Source organism: Pipistrellus kuhlii, unplaced genomic scaffold (assembly GCF_014108245.1).
Source record: "Pipistrellus kuhlii isolate mPipKuh1 unplaced genomic scaffold, mPipKuh1.p scaffold_m20_p_13, whole genome shotgun sequence".
Classification (NCBI taxonomy): Eukaryota; Metazoa; Chordata; class Mammalia; order Chiroptera; family Vespertilionidae; genus Pipistrellus; species Pipistrellus kuhlii.
In genome coordinates this window covers 23,950,451-23,974,245 of record NW_023425438.1, presented here as the reverse complement: position 1 = coordinate 23,974,245, position 23,795 = coordinate 23,950,451, and positions in this window count along the sequence as shown.

The window sequence follows — 23,795 nt, the reverse complement described above, 5'->3', positions numbered from 1 at the left end:
TGCTCCCTCTAGCCATCACCATGCTGTTGTTTGTATTTATGGGTTATGCCTATATATTATTTGGCTAACCCCTTCACCTTCTTTTATCTAGTTCCCCTCCCCCTTCCCTCTGACAGCTGTCAGTCTGATCTATATATCCATATCTGTGTGGGCTTTCTCTGTATACACCAATTTTCTCTCACACCCCAAAGATGCTCACTGAGGTGAATTGTTGTATCTGAATTATCTTAGTCTGCATGAGTGTGGATGGGGTTAGTACACTCTGTGATAAAATGGCATCCTGTATGTATGTGTGTGGGGGGGTAGGCGTGTCTTGACCCCAGGTTGTTGGGCTAGGTTCTGGACACTTGCAAACCTGAACTGGAATAAATGTACTGGAAAAATGTATCTTCTTTTTACTCATCTTTCTTAAATGTATGTATAGCTCATATTTATTTCAATGTATAGTGTTAAAAATTCTTAAGGCATTTATTTCAGAGTGTGGTGATATTTTTGTGAGTAGAAATATTCTGTAGGAACTTAATTCCCATTTGTATTAATTAGCCTATGGTAAAAATTAGTTTGATTATACACTGTTTAATTTAAAGTCACAGTTTTGAAGAATCTTCCAACAACATTAGTGAGGACTTACTCTAATTCGAGGGAATGAAAATGAAGCAGGGGATTTTAGAGCCAGAAGGCATCTTAATCCAGACTTTCAAAAAAACATCTGTTTTTTGGACTCCCTGAACCATGATCAACTGATTTTTTAAAAAAATACAGATGCTTGGGCCTCACACACAGACCTTCTAATACAAACTCCTTTAATATGGACCCAGGAATCTTAATTTCACATAAGTATTTGAGAATTGCTCACTAAATCCTACATTTTATACATGAAGAAACTGGGGCTCAGAGGTGATAATGTACACTGTTGAGTGGAATAGTCAAAATGATCTAAATGGAAAGTATATGAATTCCAATTGAAATATTACTATAATTTATTCATTCATTTAATCATTCATTCCTTAACAAAATTTGTTGAATATTTACCCTGGTATAATAGCAAGTGTTTATATAGATGAGTTTATTTAATAATTAAAATATTCTATATTATAGGAGCTCAGAAGTTATAGTTACTTCACAGGAGACTGAAGCTAAATATTTTAAATTGCTTGGCTATGTTCTGACCACAATAATTTTAAAACTTAATTTTAAAATTTATACTCCTTAACCCAAACTTGTGCTTCCTCCCAAGACAGAAAGGCATTAAAATTTACTATGTGCCTATGATGCAGCAAGAGCAGTTATGAACTATATATAATACTAGAGGCCCAGTGCATGAAATCAGTTCACAGGTAGGATCCCTAGACCTGGCTGGTGATCAGGACCAATCTGCAGGGCAACTGTCAGGGTGAACAGAGGGCCCCTGCTGGCACCTGCCATGGCTGGCCTGGTGCAGTCCACTCACTGGCCCGGCCCCCACCACCTTGGGGGGTTGGGGGGAGCTCCTGCATTGAGTATCTTCCCCCTGGTGGTCAGTGCACATCATAGTGTTGTTCTTTGGTTGTTCTGCCAGTTGTTCTCTCATTTGGTCAATTTGCATATTAGGGTTTTATTATATAGAATATGTAATTGTTAGTTGATCTTTTAAGAAAAAATAAATAATTTATACAAAATAGGAAATTGAAACTCAGAACTTTCAATGAACAGACCAAGATCACAAAAGCCCAGGCATTCATTCCACTTCCAGGCTTTGACAGTAATTTATGATTTTTAAATTTGTGAGACAGGTGCTGATGAAAAGGAAAGATGTTTATTCAAGTGCCAACCACCCAAGAAAATGGGGGAGTCTTGTACCAAAGTCCATCTTCAGATGTCAATGCAGACAGAGGTTTTTATTAGGAAGGAGAGGGAACACAGAACAAAGAGATCATGTGGAGTGGCTGGTGATATGCAGGCAGCATCTTTGCTGGTTCCAATATCGATTATCATGGTCAGCATCCTTTGGTGGTCCATCTGGTTGAATTCCTGACCCTGGGGTCTTGAGGTCAGGTTGCTCCTTAGGTTCACATAGAGACTAAAACTGCTGATTTCAGTAAAGTACACTTAGAGAAAGAAACTTTTAATGTCTAAGCTTTGGTTTTTGAGAGGAAAAATTGGGTTAGAATAACAAGGCAGGTCTAACATTTACTAAGATTTATATGGTTGGTTTATACAAGTACTAGAGGCCCAGTGCACAGATTTGTGCACCAGTGGGGTTCCTCGGGTTGACCTATGGGTATTGGGCCAAAATCTGCTCTCTAACATCCCATGAGGAGTACCTGTGAGAGGGCGCAGACCAGGCTGAGGAATCCCACTGGTGCATGATCAGGGTGGAGGAGGGACACGGGATGTTGGCAAGCAGGGGAGAGACTGTGGGAGGGCTCCAGGGTGTGTCTGGCCCATCTAGTCCAGTCTTGATTGGCTGGACACCAGCAGCAAGCTAACTTACTGATCAGAGCATCTGACCGCTGGTGGTCAGTGTGCATCATAGTGTCCAATCAAATAGTCAAACGGTTGGACATTTAGCATATTAGGCTTTTATCGATATTATATAGGATAGCTGTATTCATTCCCCATTACACTATGACTTAGCTACCCGAAACTTCTACTGGTTCGAATGTGAGGATCTAGACCACATGTGTCAAACACAAGGCCCGCGGGCCAAATCCGTCCCGCCAGGCCTTGCAATGTGGCCCGCACCTCGCTGTCATCACTGCACCCCGCTGCATTTCCATCACAATGACAGTTTATGACTGTTCAGTAAACCATTCGTCCCGCGATTTAGGCTGGATTTTAGATTTTGGCCCCTTCTCGGATTGAGTTCGACACCCCTAATCTAGACCTTCTGAAAGAGTATCGATTCTGAAGACTCTCAGCTTCTGACTCCTGAATTGCATGTGTTAGTGACAATGACAAAGCCCAGTCTCCTGGCGCTGGAAGGCCTTACAGTCTGTCAGTGGAGTTTTCAGTGGCTGTGTGTCTCAATCAGGCAGTGAAGTGAAGAGAAAATAAAGGTAGTTATTTCCCCATATTTCAGTTTGCTGCCTAGGAATACTGTCAGCTGGGACCATACACTATGCTAATGTTATTGCAGCATTGTCTTCTTTGCATTCCAACCAGGACTGCTTTTGTTTTCTCAGAGTGTACCTCACTAAAATCTGGAAGCAACTGGTTTACATATTTACTGCCACTTCTGGCTTCCTCTGGGACCATTTCAAAGTACTAGAAGATAGTAAGCAAATTATTGTAGATATTTGATTTTTATCAACTGAGGTCGACATGACATCTGTTTGCTTCAACTTTGCTATCACCTTTATTTCTGCACTATTTGTGTGTGCCTGTGATTCATTCTATCATCTCTGAGTATTTTCCATGACCTGGGGCCTCTGGTCTTTTGTGTCAGTGTTCTTTCAAACTGTTCTCTTGTGAGGGACTCAACCGCAAACTATAACTGAGACTGAGTAACCAATGAAAATTCCTCAACTTCTGCTTTTTTCAGACTCTGAAATGTCATTTTGGTTTAGTGAACTGAGCAGTGGTATTTGACGGAGTAGCTGTAAACATTTTTGTTGTCAATCTGGAAAAGGGAGGACAAAGTCCTTGTTCACTCACTTCCAAATGAAGTAATGCATTCGTTAGTCAAATATCATGTAGGACAAAGAAGTTACTGAAAAATATGTTTTAGGTAACATTTTACTTATTTTTGAATTTTTGAAACATATGCTTTTTTTACAACTAGAAAACTTAGAAGAATCTTTCAAAGTATGCCATCATGCCGAAACAGGTTTGGCTCAGTGGTAAAGCATCGATCTGTGGACTGAAAGGTCCCAGGTTCAATTCTGGTCAAGGGCATGTGCATTGGTTGCAGGCACATCCCCAGTAGGGGGTGTGCAAGAGGCAGCTGGTCAATGTTTCTCTCTCATCAACATTTCTAGCTCTCTATCCCTCTCTCCTCCTTTCTGTAAAAGATGAATAAAATATATATTTTTTAAAAAGTATGCAGTCACTATTGCTTCTGTTACTCCTCCATCCCGCCCCCCCCCTGACTTCCCCAGCACCGCCAAGCCATCAGCTATAATTAGAATGCAAATCCCTGCAGATCAATGACTGTGCATATGGGTTCACATGGAGGATAGAGAAAACTAGATCTTTAATGCAATGTATTAAAAGCGGTTTCAATCCAAAGGGTAAGTACAACTGTAGTTCTGAAGGAGAACCAAAGTCAGAATGAAAGGAGGGATATCAGGTGTCAGGTTCAAGAACTGATTTTAGGCAGAAAAAAAAGTCAGAAGGGAGCAACAATGTAGTCCAGACTGGTAAATAGAGTGCGTTTTTGCACACATTCTTGGATCCTTTCTTTTCAACACCCCTGTTTTGCTCCATGGGCCACATCATGATTTTCTTCCAGTTCCACTCTGGGCCATGCCCAAATAGCATTGTTTTTCTCCATATTATATACAAAGCCTATCAATCCAAGTCATAAAATACTATCATATGAGCCTTGTTTTTCAATCTCTGTTACTGAATAATCTCAAAATAAGTCTCTATAGCACTTACAGTCATATATTTAGAAAGTAAACCAGATCATTTTGCTATACTGCTTAAAACTTTGCAATAGTTGTTAATTGCTCTTTTATGGCTTGCAAGGTCCAGCATCATTTCACTTCTGTCTTCCATCTTCATTTTTTACTTTTCTGCCTAACTCTTCCACTGCCTTATACTTGAGCCACCAGCTCACAATGGCTTTTCCGACAGTATCTTTGCATTTACTTATAATTTTGCAGTTCTTTCACCAGCTCTTTAAATGACTGACATTAGTCCCTTTCTCCAGCTCTCTGATCAAATGTGAATGTCTCAAAGAGCTCTCTCTGACCAGCCTTCATAGCAAACTCCTAACACTGACATTATTCTCTATTACATCACTTAAGTTACTGACTTATATCATTCCTCTCAACCTGCAATGTGATGGATTCTATGAATTGCTCCACTCGGTCTCTCTCTAGGTTGCCTTCCTATACCACAGAGACTGGTAAGCTAACTTCTACATTTCCTAGGTTCTAGATGAAACTACAGATTTTGTGACATTTGGGAAGTAGTAGTAAGGTACAGACTCTCTTCTTTCTGCTTTTGTAGATAAGCAAGGTAGAAGACATGAGGATGCCCTGACAGTATTGAAAAGAATGAACTTTGTGTTTCAGTATGCACTCTGTAGTTTCATCAATGTCAGAGGCAAGAGTGGGGCCAAACCTGCTACTTGGATGCAGGTAAGCAAAAGTGAAGTACTGTTGAACATAGGAACAGCAGTGGCAGGCCCCTGATTTTTCATTTCTTTAGCCTTTTGACCTATTTCATATTGCATTCCTCTATTAAATCTCTGTCCTGGATAGTGAGGTGCAGTTGGTTGGAGTGTCATCCTATAAGCCAAAATATCTTGGGGTCTGATTCCTGCTCAGAGCACATATCCAGGTTTTGGTTTTGACCATCAGTCAGGGTGCGTGCAGGGTCAACTGAAGGATGTTTCTCATCTTTCTCTCTCTCTTGCTATCTCTCCACTTCTTCTCTATCTCAAATCAATAAAATTTTAAAAAAAGATTGGTTCCATACCTCTTTTGTTTAAAGTACCTAAAGTATTATCCTGAACTGCACTGAATGAACACTGACCACTTAATGTGCTGATGTTATTTATTCATTTGTTTGCTATTTAATTTTGTTTGCCCCCATTAGAATGTAAGCTCAAAGAAGTCAGGGGCATGCCTTATTTAGCACCGCACTGTTGTTCAACACTAGAACAACTTTAAGCACAATGTAAGGGCTAATGAATATTGGTGGAATGCATGAGTGAATAAGCTGATAAAATAAACCATATTTAACTCAATCAAGAAATAAGTGAAAGGTTTCTAAACCAAAACAATTTTGGTTCTGATCGTCTGTGTGTATTTATTTTGGACTTCTGTAACTTCAGGCAGAAAAACTACTTTTGATTATGATGCTCATGTTTTTGCTTTTCACGATACGTAAATGTTAACAATTTCTACTGAATAGGTTTTCATTTAGGTGTCAACGAATCCCAGTGAACAAATATGAGAGCTGGATTAGAAGCTTTCATCCATAACAATGGCTTTCAATGAAGTTATTGCTTTTCTGACAATCTGCATATTCATCATGGTGAATAAATCCTATTTTCAGAACTTATGTTTTGCATGAGGAATCTGGAAATAGCATACATATTGGCTATGCTTCAAGCTTTTCAGTTACTCTGGCTCAGGCATATAGTCTTCCGTTCCTTTAAGTCTCCTCTCCTCTCTTTCTCTTCTCTCCTTCCTTTCTTTTTAGAATATAAATTAATATCACACAACAGGCTGACTAATGCAGCTTACAACATCAGCATTCACAGAAATGAGTCAGCATCTTTCACTAAGTAACTTTCTTCCAGGAGAGAGATTTAGATATTTTAAAATACTTGACTTCCTCAGATGCAAAAGGCCTCCTTGAATCAAAAGGAGTTGCTATTTATATAACTCTTCTCTCACACCTGCAATACTTAATTAGGACACAAAGCTCTTTTGTCTTCCTTTCTTGTTCTGCATATTTAAAATTGATGCACTGTCCATCAGTAATGGATAGATTTTAAATGCTTGAGAGCTGATGCTATTAATGGGTACACATATAAAGGCTTTCTTGTTTATTCTATTTGTTTCTTTCCTTTTTTTTTTTAAGTAACATGTACCTGTCTAGTATCTATATAGGTATTAACATTCTTTTTTAAAATATATTTTTATTGATTTTAGAGAGTAAGAGAGAGAAATAGAAACATCAATGATGAAAGAGAATCATTGATTGGCTGCCTCCTGCATGCCCCCTACTGGGGATCAAGGCCACAACCCCAGGCATGTACCTTTGGCCAGAATTGAACCTGGGACCCTTCAGTCCACAGGCAGATGCTCTATCCACTGAGCCAAACCAGCTATGGCTAGATGTTACCATTCTTAATTGACTCCCCTTGAAAAAATTATAGAAAAGAAAAACCAGTCATGTCCAGTTATTCTAAAAGCTGCATAAAGGGGAAAAAACAATCAAACCATTTTTTTCTCTAAGGCAATTTTGCGTGCTCTGAAGCAAAGAGCAATTTTAGCCAATAAAAACGGATTCTCCCAAGTGCAGCAGGAAAATGTGGCTCATTGCAACAGAAGAGGGAGCTGGAAGCCAGAGAACTAATGATTGATGTTGCCTGCTTGCAGAGGCTTTCATGAGCTCACCCAATGCCTTGTGATGAGCAGCATTCAGTGTGCAAAGAGCTAAAGAGGCACACAAGGGTGCATGCTGATGAGCAAAACCACTCACCATTCACCAACTGCAGCTTGCTCCTACGATCCTCTTTTTATGTTGGGAGAAGGGAGAACACAAGAATATGTGTTTAGGAGTTCTGTATTTATGTGGGGAAAACAGAAAAGGGAAACTGCCTAGGATTTTGAAATAAACCAGCAAGCCGAAGGAAAGCAAAGGAGATAGGGCAGAACCTAAGGAAGTACATTTCTCAAACGCTGATGGAATTTTCTCTGTATGTTCTTTGTTTAAAAGAAACAATGCAAGAGGGCTGATCTGGCATTGCAGGCGTGGAAGGAAAAGTAGAAGGAACAAGAACAGGGTTCTCCTGGTGCATCTAATGCTTAATGCATAGCAACACAAAGAGTAATTTTTATCAATGCTACTCATCTCCTCCCTCCCTTCTCTTCCTCCTCTCAATCCCATCCTTCCTTTTTATCTTTCTTTCAATTACTGGACTGCCTCTAGTGACTATATGGCCCAGACTCTTCCCTGCATGTGAAGGATCCCCACAGGCCATGCCCCCATTTAGTGCATGTATCTCATGCACAGGGTCTCTAGTCCTATATAATAAAGAGGTAATATACAAATTGATCATCACATCCTCACACAAGATGCCCCCCACCCCCACTCCATGTAGTCATAAAATGGCCACCACAATATCGCTGGCAGGGGAGGGCAGTTGTGGGCAACCAGGCTGGCAGGGGAGGGCAGTTGGGAGTGACCAGGCCAGCAGGGGAGGGCAGTTGGGGAAGATTGGGCTGGCAGGGGAGCAGTAAGGTGTCAATCAGGCTGGCAGGAGAATGTTTAGGGGGTGATTAAGCTGGCAGGCAGAAGCAGTTAGGGGCAATCAGGCAGGCAGGCAGGCAGGCAAACAGTTGGAAGCCAGCAGTCCTGGATTGTGAGAGGGATGTCCAACTGCTGGTTTGGAGATGGTGCAGGCTGGGCTAAGAGCTACCCCCCAAGTGCATGAATTTCCTGCACCAGACCTCTAGTTTGAAATAAAATCCATTCCGTCTGATACTTCTGAATTGCAAAAGGGAAAAAGAGCATTATTATAACCTTTTAAATATCCTGCTCAGAGGCCATGACTGAGTTCTAACAATTGAGGTTTTTGAAAGAACAGATAATAAGGAATGAGGATGCGGCAGTGCTAGCAGTTCTCAACCTGCAACCCACAGGTTGTAAACTACTGCTGTAGAGCCTAAGACCATTGGAAAACACAGATATTTACATTATGATTCATTAACAGTAGCAAAACTACAGTTATGAAGGAGCAACAAAAATAAATTTATGGTTGGAGGTCACCACAACATGAACTGTATTAAAGGGTTGCAACATTAGAAAGGTTGAGAACCACTGACCTAAAAGGTAAAGTACATTACAAAAAGACTAATAGACTTAAGTTTTGAAAATTATTATTTTCAGAAGTCAAGTGAGAAAATGATTCAACTGTTTTTTCTGAACAGTAAGCAAAATAATTCTGAAGAGTCATATTTATTGCAAGTGGCCTATTAATCCATTTATTAAAAGCTTGTTTGTAGACTTGAATAAATTTACACATAAATGCATACTATATTTCACATCAAAATAGATATGTATATTAGTGTAACAACAACGCTTTTTCAAGTATTGATGATTTCATTATAGTTTCCCTCATATTTAAAAAAGTTAATTAACAACCAATAAATTTCCCAATCTGAGCAACTACTATTATTTGAATGTCTCAATATTTTTATTATATAAAGAGGCCTCATAATTGAAAATATTGAGCAATACTGTCCCACTTCATGAATGAATTATACTTCACAAGTCAGAATTTAATATTAGAATTTATCACTTAATTTTTGGACAAAAATGTTGCCAGGAACCTAGGTTTTGGGCTGAATCTTATAGCCATAATTCCGGAAAATTTCCTTAGAACAAAGAGTAGCTTTGTTCCTACTCTCCAAGTGTTGTCATGCCCAAATTAATGATAAACTACATGCATTTATATAAAATGGCCAATGTGATTACTATTAAGTTTAGCTTATATATCAACTTGTAACATTTTTTAAAGTCAATCTTTTTGTGAAGTGTATTTCTTTTTCTGGCCTGAATTCCCAAGTATTTTAGACCATAAACATACTAGATTTAGCTGTACTGCACAATGACATTCAGAATACCTTGGGAGATAGTTTTGAAAATTTTAGTTTTGCATATAATTTAACCCTTCCTTCCTTCCTTCCTTCCTTCCTTCCTTCCTTCCTTCCTTCCTTCCTTCCTTCCTTCCTTCCTTCCTTCCTTCCTTTCTTCCTTTTACAAATTAACTGTATTTTTTAAAATTTTGCAGATCACCATTTATCCCCCCCCCCATACCTCTTTCTACCTCTACCCCCACTCCCACCATCCACAATCACCACATTTTGGCACTCAAATCCCTTCAAAATTATTAATTAAAAGCCAAATTTGCTGAGAGATAGATTTTCAAAGAACTTTGATCACCTCAATTAACCAAACCACATGAATTCAACAGAAAGCAATTAGCAGACTTAAATATGACAGGATGGTGGAATGCAGTTATTATTTTGGCTTCTATAATACACTAGAGGCCTGATATAAAAAATGTGTGCACAGGTAGGGTCCCCAGGTCTGGCTGGGTATCAGGGTCGATTAGGGCCTTTCTTCTTCAGGCTGCCAGCTGCTGGCCTAGGCCTCCCCTTGTTCTGCACCATCCCCTGGTGGTCACCTCTCATCATAACGAGTGGTCATACTGGTCAGTTGAACTCCCAAGGGGACAATTTGCATATTAGCCTTTTACTATATAGGATATTTGGGATTATATCTTGGTTTAGTTAGTTCCTAGCTGTGTGATTTGAAACAAAGGATTTTTTCTTTGTTTGTTTGTTTGTTTATTTTTAAATTTAGTGATCTGTCCATTTCTATCTGTGATATAGTATTATAACTGCTTTATAGGATTATGGGAAGTACAAAGTACAATATAAAAAATAGCATTATCTGGGCATTATTTTAGAAAGAGCTTTCTTGTTTTCATTCTCCTCCTCCTCCTTCTTCCTCTCCTTTTCTTCTCATACTTCTTGATATAACAGGACAGAATACCTACCTCAGTCTTCATATAAAGTGATTTACAATTCATCAAAATCAGTAATTGTCTATAATGATAATAATTGATTTTAAAAGAAATATTAATGAATGATAAAACTAGTGGGTCAATATTAGAAGAGTAATGTGATATTTACACAGTCACAAAGTATTTCCTCCTTAGATGTTTATTAGTTAGAAAAGGGATAACAGTACCTTTACAATGGAGAAACCTCACAGACACACTTTAATTAAATGATTTAAGTTATCACCAGTAGTAAATGTCAAGTGTCTCCTGATATAATGTTCTTAAATAAACACATCACTCCTATGGTCTTTCTGCCAACAATTTCATAACCTGTGTCTAATCGCAAGAAATTAGCCAACAAACCCAAATTGAGAGACATTGTGCAACGCATCTTTTACTCTTAAAAAATATATAAATATGTATATCTATATTTTATTTGTATTTATACCTATCTATATAAAAGAAAAAATAACATATATGAGATCTGGAAATGATATTTTAAAACTCCCTCCTTTTAAAGATAAAAACAAAATGAGGTCTAGAGTAATGTTAAAGAAAAACATCCTATATAATAAAAACCTAATATGCAAATTGTCCCCTCGACCAGGAGTTCAACTGCTTGATATGATGTGCGCTGACCACTAGGGGGCAGCAAGGAACATGGCATGAGTCAGTGATGTGGTGGTGACAGTGGAGGCACTGCCAGCCCCAGTGAGAGTAGGACTGCAGCAGGATGGTGGAGCAGGTGAGTGGGTGGCACCAGGCCAAGGCAGATGAGAGCAGGGCCTGATCACCCAGCCAATCACCCTGAAGACAGTGACTAATGGTGGTGGGGGGGTGGGGGGCAGGGCTACCTCCCAGCTCCCAGGTGCTAAGGGAGCCAGGCAGGGGCCCAGTAATTCAGGTGGAGGGGTATGCGCATTAGCCAGGTGCTGCCCAGGGCAGGTGAGCCCTTCCCTTCCACACCAGATGCTCAGGCTTTGATTCCCAGCCAGACCTGGGGACCACACCTGTGCACAATGTTCATACATCAGGCATCTGGTATAGTATAGTATATAAATGATATCTCAGTAAAACTGTTACAAATAGAATTTCAGAACTCCTTCCATAAAGCAGGGTATGGACATTCCAATTTGGAGATGACACAGCAATGCAGAACAGAGTTGAGAAAGGTCAGGAGCTTTGGGGAAATAGTGAATAGAATATTTAATGATTACCACTAATGTGGCAGGTAGAATTCTAAGATAGTCTCCAAGAGTCACTGGCCCTAGTGTACAATATTAATTCTTATTTTAACAAACATGAATCAAGACATTGATGCAGAGGGATTTTTTAAGATGTAATTTGAGCCCCTAATTAGTTGGCTTTAAGTTAATCAAAAGAAAGATTATCCTGGGTACACCTGACCTCATAAGGTCAGTCCTTAAAAGAAGTCAGAGAGATTCCAAGCAGCAGTGGTTTCTCACCTGCTGGCCTTGCAGATCTACACACCGGTGCTGGGAACTGCCTGTGACAGCAGTCCATGTTACAGAGACCTGAGAGTGACCTCTATGACATGACAGAAGTTCCCTGACTGACAACCAGCAAGGAAATAGGGACTTCAGTACTACATTTGCAAATAACTCAATTCGAACAACTACTAGTGAGCTTAGAAGAGGACGGAACCACACATGGAAACCGGACTTGGCTGTATCTTGATTTCAGCTTGGTGAGATGTTGCACAGAGAAACAAGCAGGTCTATGCCCAAACTTGTGACCCACAGAAAAGGTGAGGTAATACATTCCTAATGTTTGAAGCCTTAAGTTTGCGATGATTTGTTAGACAGCAACAGAAAACTAATACAAGTGCATACTGAAAAATGGTAGACATGTCTAGAAAAATAAATTTCGATTCACTTATGCCAGAAGCCTTCAGTGATTGGTGACTTTGTAATTAATTCTTTTCCTTTCCAATTTGTTAGCATAAAAGTGATTAGGGTGTTACTTAGTTATATGTGTCTGCCTTTCAAGTTGTATTTAGAATATATGCGCACATTTTTATTAATGCCAGATTTTCTTTGATTCTAGCTGTGAGATTTTTTTTTTTTACCACCTCTTTCCTTATTTGTAATGATTTTTCTTCTTTATAATTAGATAAAAATATATTGAATGTTCGAAACCCGTTTGGCTCAGTGGTAGAGCGTCGGTCTACGGACTGAAAGGTCCCAGATTTGATTCTGGTCAGGGGCATATACATTGGTTGTGGTCACATCCCCAGTAAAGGGGTGTGCAAGAGGCAGCTGGTCGATGTTTCTCTCTCATCAACGTTTCCAGCTCTCTATCTCTCTCCCTTCCTCTCTGTAAAAAACTCAATAAAATACATTATTATATATATATATATATATATATATATATATATATATGTGTGTGTGTGTGTGTGTGTGTGTGTGTGTGTGTGTGTGTATACATATACATACATACATATATATATATGTATATGTTGTCATATTTCTGCTTTGGATAATTTGAAAACATTACTTTTTACATATCAACCTTTGATTTTAAAAGTAATTGGTTTATTAATGTCCCTTGCATCACCATCTTTGAGTAATCTTTAAAATCCAAGTTATAGTTGAAAAAATAATTTTTATTATATTTTCTGAGCAATTTTTACATGCATCACAGGCATACTGTAGAGGTTTTGAAAAATTTAAAAACTAAAATTTATTTGTGATTAGTAAATGAGTTTATCTGGAAATATGACTAATAACATAGCTGATTATTATATATCTTTAAATTCTTCTACATGTGTCTCTCCACATTTAAATATTCTAAATACTTTTGTTCCCACTTTTCTATCTAAATTCATGAATGTTGTATTCAACATAATACTACATAGAGATATAGATATTCTTTAAAGAAAAGTGGAAATTAATACAAATAAAACTAAAGAAAGTAGGATTTCAAAATCGCCCGTAATATTTTCACCCTGACCTAACTAGCCAGTTAGGCTAAGTGGGTAGAGCTTCAGCCTAAGGACTGAAGAATCCCAGGTTCAATTCTGGCCCAGGTTTGAGCTCAATCCCCAGAAGGGGACATGCAGGAGGCAGCTGATCAATGATTCTCCTATCATCATTGATGTTTCTCTCTCTCTCTCTCTCTCTCTCTCTCTCTCTCTCTCTCTCTCTTCCTTTCCCTTCCTCTCTGAAATCAATAAAAATCTATTTTTTAAAAATATTTTCACCCTGAAACATATGTACTCATACATATATATATATATATATATATATATATATATATATATATGGAATTATACATCTTATACTTGATTTATTTGGTTCTCATTATCATTGTAACAAATTAAAACTAACTAGGTGGCTTGAAATGTATCTTATAATTCTAGAGGCCCAAAGTCCAAAATGGATTCACTGGGCCTGGGGTGTTGTCCGGGCTACATTCTTTCTGGGGGTTCCCCTTGACTTTCCCAGCTTCTATAGGCTGCTGATGCTCCTTTCCTTATGGCCCCCTTCCATCTTCAAACCAGCGGTGCAGCATCTTCACTCTCTCTCTGCCTCTGACAATGACCCTCCTGAGGGCCTCTTTCATTTATAAAAACCCTTGTGATTATACTGAGTTCACGTGACTAGTCCACAACAATCCTCCCAAATCAAGGTCAGCTGATTAGCGCTTTTAATCCAATCAGCAGCCTTCCTAAATGTTAGTTTTGATTTTGTAGTGTCAACACATTATGATTCCATAGGTGATTAGGCACTCATCCTCATCGGGGAAGGGATATAGCCCAATGCCCTGCCACCGAATATCCACAAATTAAAACAAAAATGAGTTTTGCCTCATTCACATCATGAAATGCTATAAATCTACTGTAAATGCCTCACTAAAGCCATGGGCAGGACAAGCCTGCTACCCCTCCCCCCTGAACCACATGCCTGCCATCTACATTCTCAGACCCTCAAAGGACAGTGGGCATGTTGTATAATTAGTCAAGGTTCCGAAGCACCTGGACCAAAGGCGGAAAGCCATCATATATAGGTGTTGGCAAAGGTGGGTTCACAGTTGTGAGTATGCAAAACACAGAGTTTATTATTGTGTTAATATTTATCACTGTTGTATTATTTATTTGTATTACATCTATACACCTACTTTTACTCACCTATGTATGAAAAACAACAACAAAAACATAGGGATTCCTTGGTATCTTCTATAAGATACATTTTTGAATGAGACTATTAGAGTTTGCTGCTGTGTTTGAGTGGTGATTTCTCTGAAATTCTCTGCATCTCTACAGTTTTAAACAGGATTACCCAATAGTGCCCTCAAAGACACTTCAATCTTCTGGTTTCTTCCACAGTGCAGTATAGGAGCTTGCCAATATTTAACAATTTTTAAAAAATATATATTTTTATTGATTTTAGAGAGGAAGGGAGGAGAGAGAGAGATAGAAACATCAATGATGAGAGAATCATTGGTTGCCACTGGGGATGGAGCTGGAAACCCAGGCATGTGCCTTGACCTGGAATTGAACCGTGACATTCTGGTTCAAAGGATGGCAATCAACCAGCCACAACAGCCAGGTGATATTTAACAAACTGTGACCTAAAGAATCCCGTTTTTTATAGATTAAATTATAACATGGCTTTGAGAACACATTTGGAGAAACAGGGATGTACAATCTAGAGGATAAGTAAAACAAGGTAATTTTTAGATTTCCCACCCCCACACCGAAGAAAATCTGGAGATACAGTCTTCAAAAAGCAATGATTTTTTTTTGTATGAAACATAATTTTCATCATGCTTATCCTGTGTGCTTGAAACAAGAGAAATCTGTAAGGGCCAAAGTAACTAAAAGAAATAAAAATATGTTATCCGAAAACAGAATGAAAATTTATTAAAGATCAGATTTATACTGAGGACATGTGATGACATTAGTGCAAATCAAAGTAAATGGATTTTATTATTTTTTTATTTTTTAAAATATATTTTATTGAATTTTTACAGAGAGGAAGGGAGAGGGATAGAAAGCTAGAAACGTCGATGAGAGAAAATCATCGACCAGCTGCATCCTGCATGTCCCCCACCGGGGATGTGCCCGCAACCAATGTACATGCCCTTGACTGGAATCGGACCTGGGACCTTTCAGTCTGCAGGCCGACGCTCTATCCACTGAGCCAAGCCAAAATGGATTTTTGAATAAACTAGTAATTTTGCAGGGTGTCAAAGTAGTTAAACCTCTAACTCCTGGAAGAATCAAATGAAATTTTTTTCCTTGAAGACAGAATATTTCAATTTAGAACCCCGGGCTTTCTAGAGGTTAAGAAATAAGATGAAGCAAAAATAATTCAAAATAAAAAAAAATTGCTAAAATACAAGAGGACAAACCACTGTGAGTGAGAATCACTAGTAATATAAACAAAGGATTAAGATACCCAAGCATTTCAGAAATTAGGCAATGAACTAGAGGTAAAAATAGACTATGTGTGCAGTAATAACCACTTATTTTTGGCACTCTTCTAAATATACTACAAACATTAACTCAGTCGATTTTACAGGAAATATTTATCAGTCTTGCACAATTTAAGAGAGTTCAAGTCACAACTCTCCATTATTAATTAGCAATATACCTGACAACTTTAGGTCTCCACATAATCACTATATAGTCCAACAATCTTTGATTTCAACTGCAGTGGCCAATTTTAATACACCCTGAAAATACCCCTCTCTCAAGATCCAAACAGATGTCTCTTCTAAGCTGTTTTAGGATTTTCTCTAAAGCAATGAGCATTTTTTGTTATTATTGTTCAACTCGACTGCAGGTGCAGCCCAGAAGTGGAATGGAGGCAATACCCCCAGGGACAACTCTCCAACAGTGAGGGATGTAAATCAGTGCATAAATTCTTCAACTCCACATGTTGGGAGTATTCTGAGGAAGATTCTAGAATTTCTCATGCCCCTGGTGTGAGTGAGGTCTAGTTTACTCTGTGGACAGCAGATAATAAAGCATCCATATTGAATTTGAGATGTTTATTATTCATTCAAGTGGAAATGTCAAATAGACTGATGACTGTACAAATATGGAGAGATAGTCTGGCTGAGTCTTTCATGAAAATTGAGAATCTGCTGCTGTGTATTTCTTTATTTTGCTATTGAGGAATTAATATTGTTCTCCAACTCTTGCAACTTGTGATCCATGGACCAGCAGCATCAGCATTACCTAGGAAGTCATTAGGAAGGTATAATCTCTGCCTACCCCTTATCTACTGAGTCAAAATCTGCATTTTTATAGTATCCTCAAGCAAGTTTGGGAAATGCTGCTGTTGACCTTCCCTGGTCAATATGGTAGCCAATAATCATATGTGATCTCTAAGATATGCCATAATATGAAATATGCACCAGACTACCCAAAGACTTAGTGTGAAATATATATATATATATATATATATATATATATATATATATATATTTAATTTTATATTAATTTTATGACAATATTTTGTATACCTTGGTTAACAAAGTATATTATTAAAATTAATAATATTAATTATTATTTAAAATGTATTATTAACATTAAGAGAGTTGTTTTTACTCAATGTGGTTACTATACAATTTTAAATAATATATATACCTCACATCATATTTATATTGGACAGTGTTTCTAGACCATCAAATGGCTTGGAGATAAACACTGAGGACTTATATTCTCTTTTCCACAGAGTTTGCAGGATATTTTAACATTTTGGTAGGAGGAAAATATAGTACAAAAGGTTTTTGACTTTCATTTGTCAGAATTTTGTACAAATAACTTTGTGGTATATCAAGTATTCATTATACTGTACTTTTATTCCAAATATCTGAGAATCATCTAGGCACTGGATAACTGTTAGAGAGATAAAGCCATAGGTAAACAAAGGTCCCTTTCTTGAATTAATTTGTAGTTTATGTTTAAGCAGCAACTAACAAGAAATCACAGTTAAGGGTTAATGAAGCGCACAAAGCATAGCATGATATGGGAAAAGGAAGAAGAGCTTGGGTTTGGAAATAGCTGATCGCCACATTTGACAAAGTAATGCTATAATTGTAGGGATGACTATAGCAGAAGAGACAGTTACTTAAAATGGACTTTCAGGTGACAAGAGTGAGAATGGGTAGAGATGAAAGTATTCTGTCTGTACCCACTGAAATTGTAATATAAAAGTATCTCCTGCTTTCTCTGCTTGCAGAAATACATGCTCTGCCACAGGCTACAAAGCTCTTACATTGGTAGGGTTTTTGTCTTGTTTTGTTTTTGTATAAAGAAAAACAGAGGACATACAATTTCTATAGTAGATCTGCTTTGGAAATCTAATGCCATCAATGATTCACCCACTTACTTTGGGGTGCATTAGGCACAAGTATTTATAGAGCTAACTGAAGGTAGCCTGTTTCCCATGCATATTTTGATAATTTCTAGAGTACGATTTAAAAGATGTTTTAAAAGTAAGCCTCAGTTTTGGATGAGGAACTGATTTGTTGCTTTTGTGATTATACTATACATGTTGAACTTTAGTGAGCATATGCACATGGCTTTTTATTTAGATCACTAAAGGCCCCCTGCAAAAAGATTCTTGCAATAGGGCTTCCTGATGTGGTCTCTGCTGCCCCACTCTACTTCCCTTCCTTCTCTGCCATCCTGCTTGCTTGCTTCTCTGCAGCTTCGCTCCCTTCTGCAGTGCTTGGCTTCTTTCTATGCTGTTTTCAGTCTTAGCTCTGGCCTGGATATGCAAATTAACTGCCATCTTGGTTGGACTAATTTGCATACTTGCCCTGATAGGCTGGTGGGCATGGCTTGTGGGTGTAGCAAAGGTACAGTCAATTTGCATGTTTATCTTTTATTAGAGAGGATATTTCCCAAAGAGACTTAAGAGAAAAATACAGAGCCTCTTTACCTTTAACAATCTAGTGGTGATACTGAAACACTTCCTATGCTTAGGTGGGGGAACACCTTCATGGCCCAGTTGTAGCTTGAAAACAATTCGTTTGAGCAACATATGCATTTGTCATTTGCGTAAAATCAATCCCTCAAACTGTGGTATGTTATTGGAGAATCTTCCTAAATTTTATGTAATTTCTCCCTTATCAGACAATAAATTGGTACAAGTTCATTAGCAAAACATAGAGGGAGAAACAAGAGATTCAGAAAAATATCTAGAAAATCTTAAAATAAATGCTTTCCATTCTGGAATAAATAATAATTATGCCTCACCTTAGTAACTAGCTGAGAATGAAACTCAGAGCTTTTAGAACCTCCTGGAAGGAAAGAGCACTGCTGGTGGTTACCATAGGGGGCCAAGTACTAGAAAAATTCAGAGAATCTCTAGGAAAAATAAGTGGATGTAATTAGGTCTATGAAAAGCAGCTGATTTTGCCATTTTTTTTTATTAGCTTGTAGGTAATACACAGTCAAATTCTAGGCTTAGGGATATTTATCAGCTCTTCTCAAAGCAGGAAGAATTTGATCTTTCTTTTTTAAAAAAATATATTTTATTGATTTTTTACAGAGAGAAAGGGAGAGAGATAGAGAGCTAGAAACGTCGATGAGAGAGAAACATCGACCAGCTTACTCTTACACACCCCCTACAAGGGATGTGCCCGCAACCAAGGTACATGCCCTTGACCGTAATCAAACCCGGGACCTTTCAGTCCGCAGGCCGACGCTCTACCACTGAGCCAAACCGGTTTCGGCAGAATTTGATCTTTTTGTTCCTATTTATTTTAATACTAATTGTGCCATTTTTCAGATTTAAATTTTAAATTGCCTCAATAAAAGAGTGGAATATTTGAATATATTACAATATATTAATAAAAGCCTATGTGGTCATGACGCCCTCATGCCATAATGAACGATCACCAGGAGGCTGTGTGCTCAACAGGTATGTATAGTTAGGCAGGACTGTGTGCGCACACGGGTGGGCAGGGGCTTGATGCTGAATGTGCAGCTCGGAGTTGGGTCCCGTGACTCCATGCAATGAGGCCAGGGGTCCTTCGGGCTCTGCGTGGTGTGGAGGTGGGACCCATGGCTCAGGCCTCTTTGGGCAATCCATCCAGGAGCCCTGGATTTTTCTGTTTATTCCTCTTACCCAAATTGCCTGAGGGTATTACTGCTCACCTGTTCAATGACTGACAAGATCCATAAATAATAATCAGGGAGGAGTTTCCTCAAAAAGTGGTGGTACTCCCATTTGACCCAGTGATCCCAGTTATAGAAATATATCCCAAGAATTCAGAAACAACGATCAGAAAGGATATATGCACCCCTATGTTCATAGCAGCACAGTTTTACCATAGCTAAGATTTGAAAACAGCCTAAGTGCCCATCAGCAGATGAGAGGATTAAAAAACTACAGTACATCTACACAATAGAATACTATATTGCTGTGAGAAAGAAAGAACTCTTAGACCATTTGCAACAGCATGGATGGATCTGGAGAGCATTATGCTAAGTGAAATAACCAAGCTGAATAAAGATGAATATCACTTGATCTCACTCATTTGTGGAATATAATGAACAACATCAACTGATGAACAAAAACAGATCCAAGGACAGAGAAGCATTGAACAGAATGTCAAGCCTCAGAGGAAAAGCAAGGGGAGGTTTGTATGGGAGTAAGAGATCAATTAAAGGCCTTGAATGCATGCATATAAGCATAACCAAAGGACAAATGCATTATGGGGGATGGGGACATGTGCTGGGGGCAGGGGAGAAAGCGGCCTGGGAGAGGTCAATGGGGGAAAAAGGAGTCAAATGTAATACTTTCAACAATAAATATATTTTTTTTAAAAAAAATAGAATAATCAGTGAAGGAGAGAGAAGGAGAACTGTGGGTTACAAACCTGGCCGTGCTGGAGGAAGAGTAAGAAGAGAAAGAGATACAAAGATCAGTCTCAGATATTTTAATCCTTTCTGTCCATCCTCCCCACCACCCTTAGCTCTCAGTTCTCCAGGTTATCCGAATTCAGGGGGGGAATCATGGGTGATTTGTGGCACATAAATAAAAAAATATATATATATATATAAAGCACATATGTCAAAATAACAGAACAATTTTTTAAATAAATAAATGGGAGATGGTGATGTAACCATGAAACTATGCATGTCGAGTCCAACATAACCCATGAAAGCCCTATGCATTCAACAGTTTATTATCAAATTTTAAAAATCCACTGTGTTCTAAGAATTATACTTCCCATATGGCTATACCTCCTAACAGACCACGTTTGCCTGACAGCTAAAAACAAGACAAAACAATTTAAAAAAGCTAGTGGAAAGCGCAGGGGAATGACCACTAGCAGGTAGATAACTGGCAAGGAGGAGGGAAGCTGAAATTTTGAAGGAGATGGCACTGAGTAAATGCCCTGTGTTTGCAGCTTTTAGTTTAGGAACAGGCTGCTGAATTATATTAGAAAACGGGGGGCCTAAAAAAAAAGAAAACTGGAGGCCTGGTGCATAATTGGACATTAATATGTTTAAAAAATGAATCTAGACACATATCTTAAACTTTTTACAAAAATTAACGGAAAATGAATCAGAAGTCTAAATGTAAAATTCAAGATTATAAAAGTTTTAGAAGTTGCTATTAAGAAAATTAAGACAAACCACAGACTGAAAGAAAATGTTTCCAAAATAAAGATCTGTATCCAAAATATGAAAAGGATTATTAAAACTCAACAATAAAATAAAATAAAAACAATTTTAAGTGAGCAAATGATCTGAACAGATACCTCTCCAAAGAATATATAAAAATGGAAAAGAATACAAAGAAATACTCAACGTTTACCATACCATATATTTGTCATCAGAATATCATTAGTGAGTTACAAATTTCAACAGACACTACATAATCCATTAAAATGGTCACACTTAACTAAATTAATATTCTATTCTTTGATGGTATCTGTAGAAAGCAAGTATATTAGGGAGATTATAATAGCACATTTTTTTCTTTTTAATTTTAGTTGGTAGTTTGAAAGTTGCAGTTTCTGTTTTTGCAGTCCTTGATAGAATATATTGCTAAAAGAAGTATGAAATTTTAGAAATATCACCAAGACATTCTATAGTCGTTATATAGAATGACTTCTATAGAAACTGAAGGAAATTGAATAATCAAGACAGAACAAGACCTCAAACACATATTAAATGATGCAGATCAATGTTCTACATTTATGTTCTTCCAGTTCATAAATTGACCAAAGAAAGGTGTTTTTTTGTTTTGTGTGTGTGTGTGTGTGTGTGTGTGTGTGTGTGTTTGTGTGTGTGTGTGTGTGTGTGTGTTTTTCCAGCCTTATCAGAATAAGGGTAAAAACTAACTCTTTTTACTGCTCTTTGTGGATACTACTTTTTAACTTACAACAGCAATTTAAATAGGCTATAGGTTACAGATCGATATGGAATAGTTTTAAATATTAGGACATAAAAGAAATAAGCCTCCCTACAAAACCATGAAATGAAACAGATATCATTGCTGAATGAAAACAATTACTGAATCGTTTTTAAAAATTATTCCCAAACATATTCCTCAACCACTGATACCTAAACTATAAAAAATAAATATCTTTGATGAAGAGATATATGGCAGGTATAAGATAGAAAATGTAGCAATACAAAATTAAAATGAGAAAGGACTCAAGGGAAGGAAAGAAGGGAAAGGCATCAGAGGATTGAACACTAGAGCATTATCTTAGTATGCTTTCAAACAAGCATGATGTTTAACTAAACAAAACATATCAAATCCATCTTCTCCAGGGTAGGATGATAAAGCAGACTAAGAAATGTTTGTAGCCGAAGCCGGTTTGGCTCAGTGGTAGAGCATCGGTCTGTGGACTGAAAGGTCCCAGGTTCGATTCCAGTCAAGGGCATGTACCTTGGTTGCAGTTTCTATTTTTGCAGTCCTTGATAGAATATATTGCTAAAAGAAGTATGAAATTTTAGAAATATCACCAAGACATTCTATAGTCATTATATAGAATGACTATAGTCATTATATAGAAGTCATTCTATGAATATATTGCTAAAAGAAGTATGAAATCCCCGGTAGGAGGTGTGCAAGAGGCAGCTGGTTAAAGTTTCTCTCTCATCGACGTGTCTAGCTCTCTATCTCTCTCCCTTTTTCTCTGTTAAAAATCAATAAAATATATATATTAAAAAAAAAAGAAAGAAATGTTTGTAAAGCCGAAACCAGTTTGGCTCAGTGGGTAGAGCATCAGCCTGTGGACTGAAAGGTCCCAGGTTTGATTCCGTCAAGGGCATGTATTTTAGTTGTGGGCACATCCCTAGTAGGGGGTGTGCAAGAGGCAGCTGATCTATGATTCTCTCTCATTGATGTTTCTATCTCTCTATCCCTCTCCCTCTCTGTAAAAAAATCAATAAAATATTTTTTTTAAAAAAGAAATGTTTTAAAGACAAGACTGGCCTTGAAAAGACCAGATGAGCACTCATTCTGACACTGAGCAGCACGCAAATTGTTAAACCAGATAAGAATGAAGGACGTTCACATCCAAAAAATGAATTGTCTCCATTGCAGAAATTGTGTAAATGAGCAAAGGAGATGGCTGTAGGAGATGATCCAATAAAATCCTAAACAGACTTCTTAGTGCAGAAAACAGATACACATTGTGCCCTTTCATGTCCTGAATTATGAGTCCCTGGAAATCTTAAATGTTCTCTCAGTCCAAATACATTGGGAAAGCAGTTTATAAGTGCTGATCATTTTAATTCAAGCATTTTATGCAAAATCCTTAGGATTTGAAACTCCCTTCATATTCTAGGCTTAGTTATTTTTGTTTGTCATCATTTGGGGAAGACTAGTAGCTTTTGGAAAATCATTAAGTCATTTTCAGTTTGCTCAGATTCCATTAAATGCAGTAATGAATAAAGCCAAATAAATAAAAAATGGTTCTATTTTAAAATAAGATAAATTGTCCCTTAGACTTGTATAAACCTGAGTTAAATAAATGTATGTCATTATAAAGTCTGGGCCAACTCTTAATCACTAGGCTCCCATTTTTAAACCTGACATCAAAGATGTGCCCCAAAAGGCAAAACAAACACCTATAAGAAACTGGTTCTATTTATATCTTAATCATAAATACAAATAAGAACTTATTTGGGGTGATAAAACTTGATCAATATCTATATTTATTAAGCTTCCTTGCAGACAGATGTGGCCTTATGAAACAGGCCAGTAAGAATTAGGCTGATGTTATTGGGAATGTATTCACTAATACCCTAATAACCTTAATGAGTTTCATTCTAACCCTAATAGTGACAAAAAACAGACTTTGTCTCAAAAATAGCAGGAAGGACTGATCA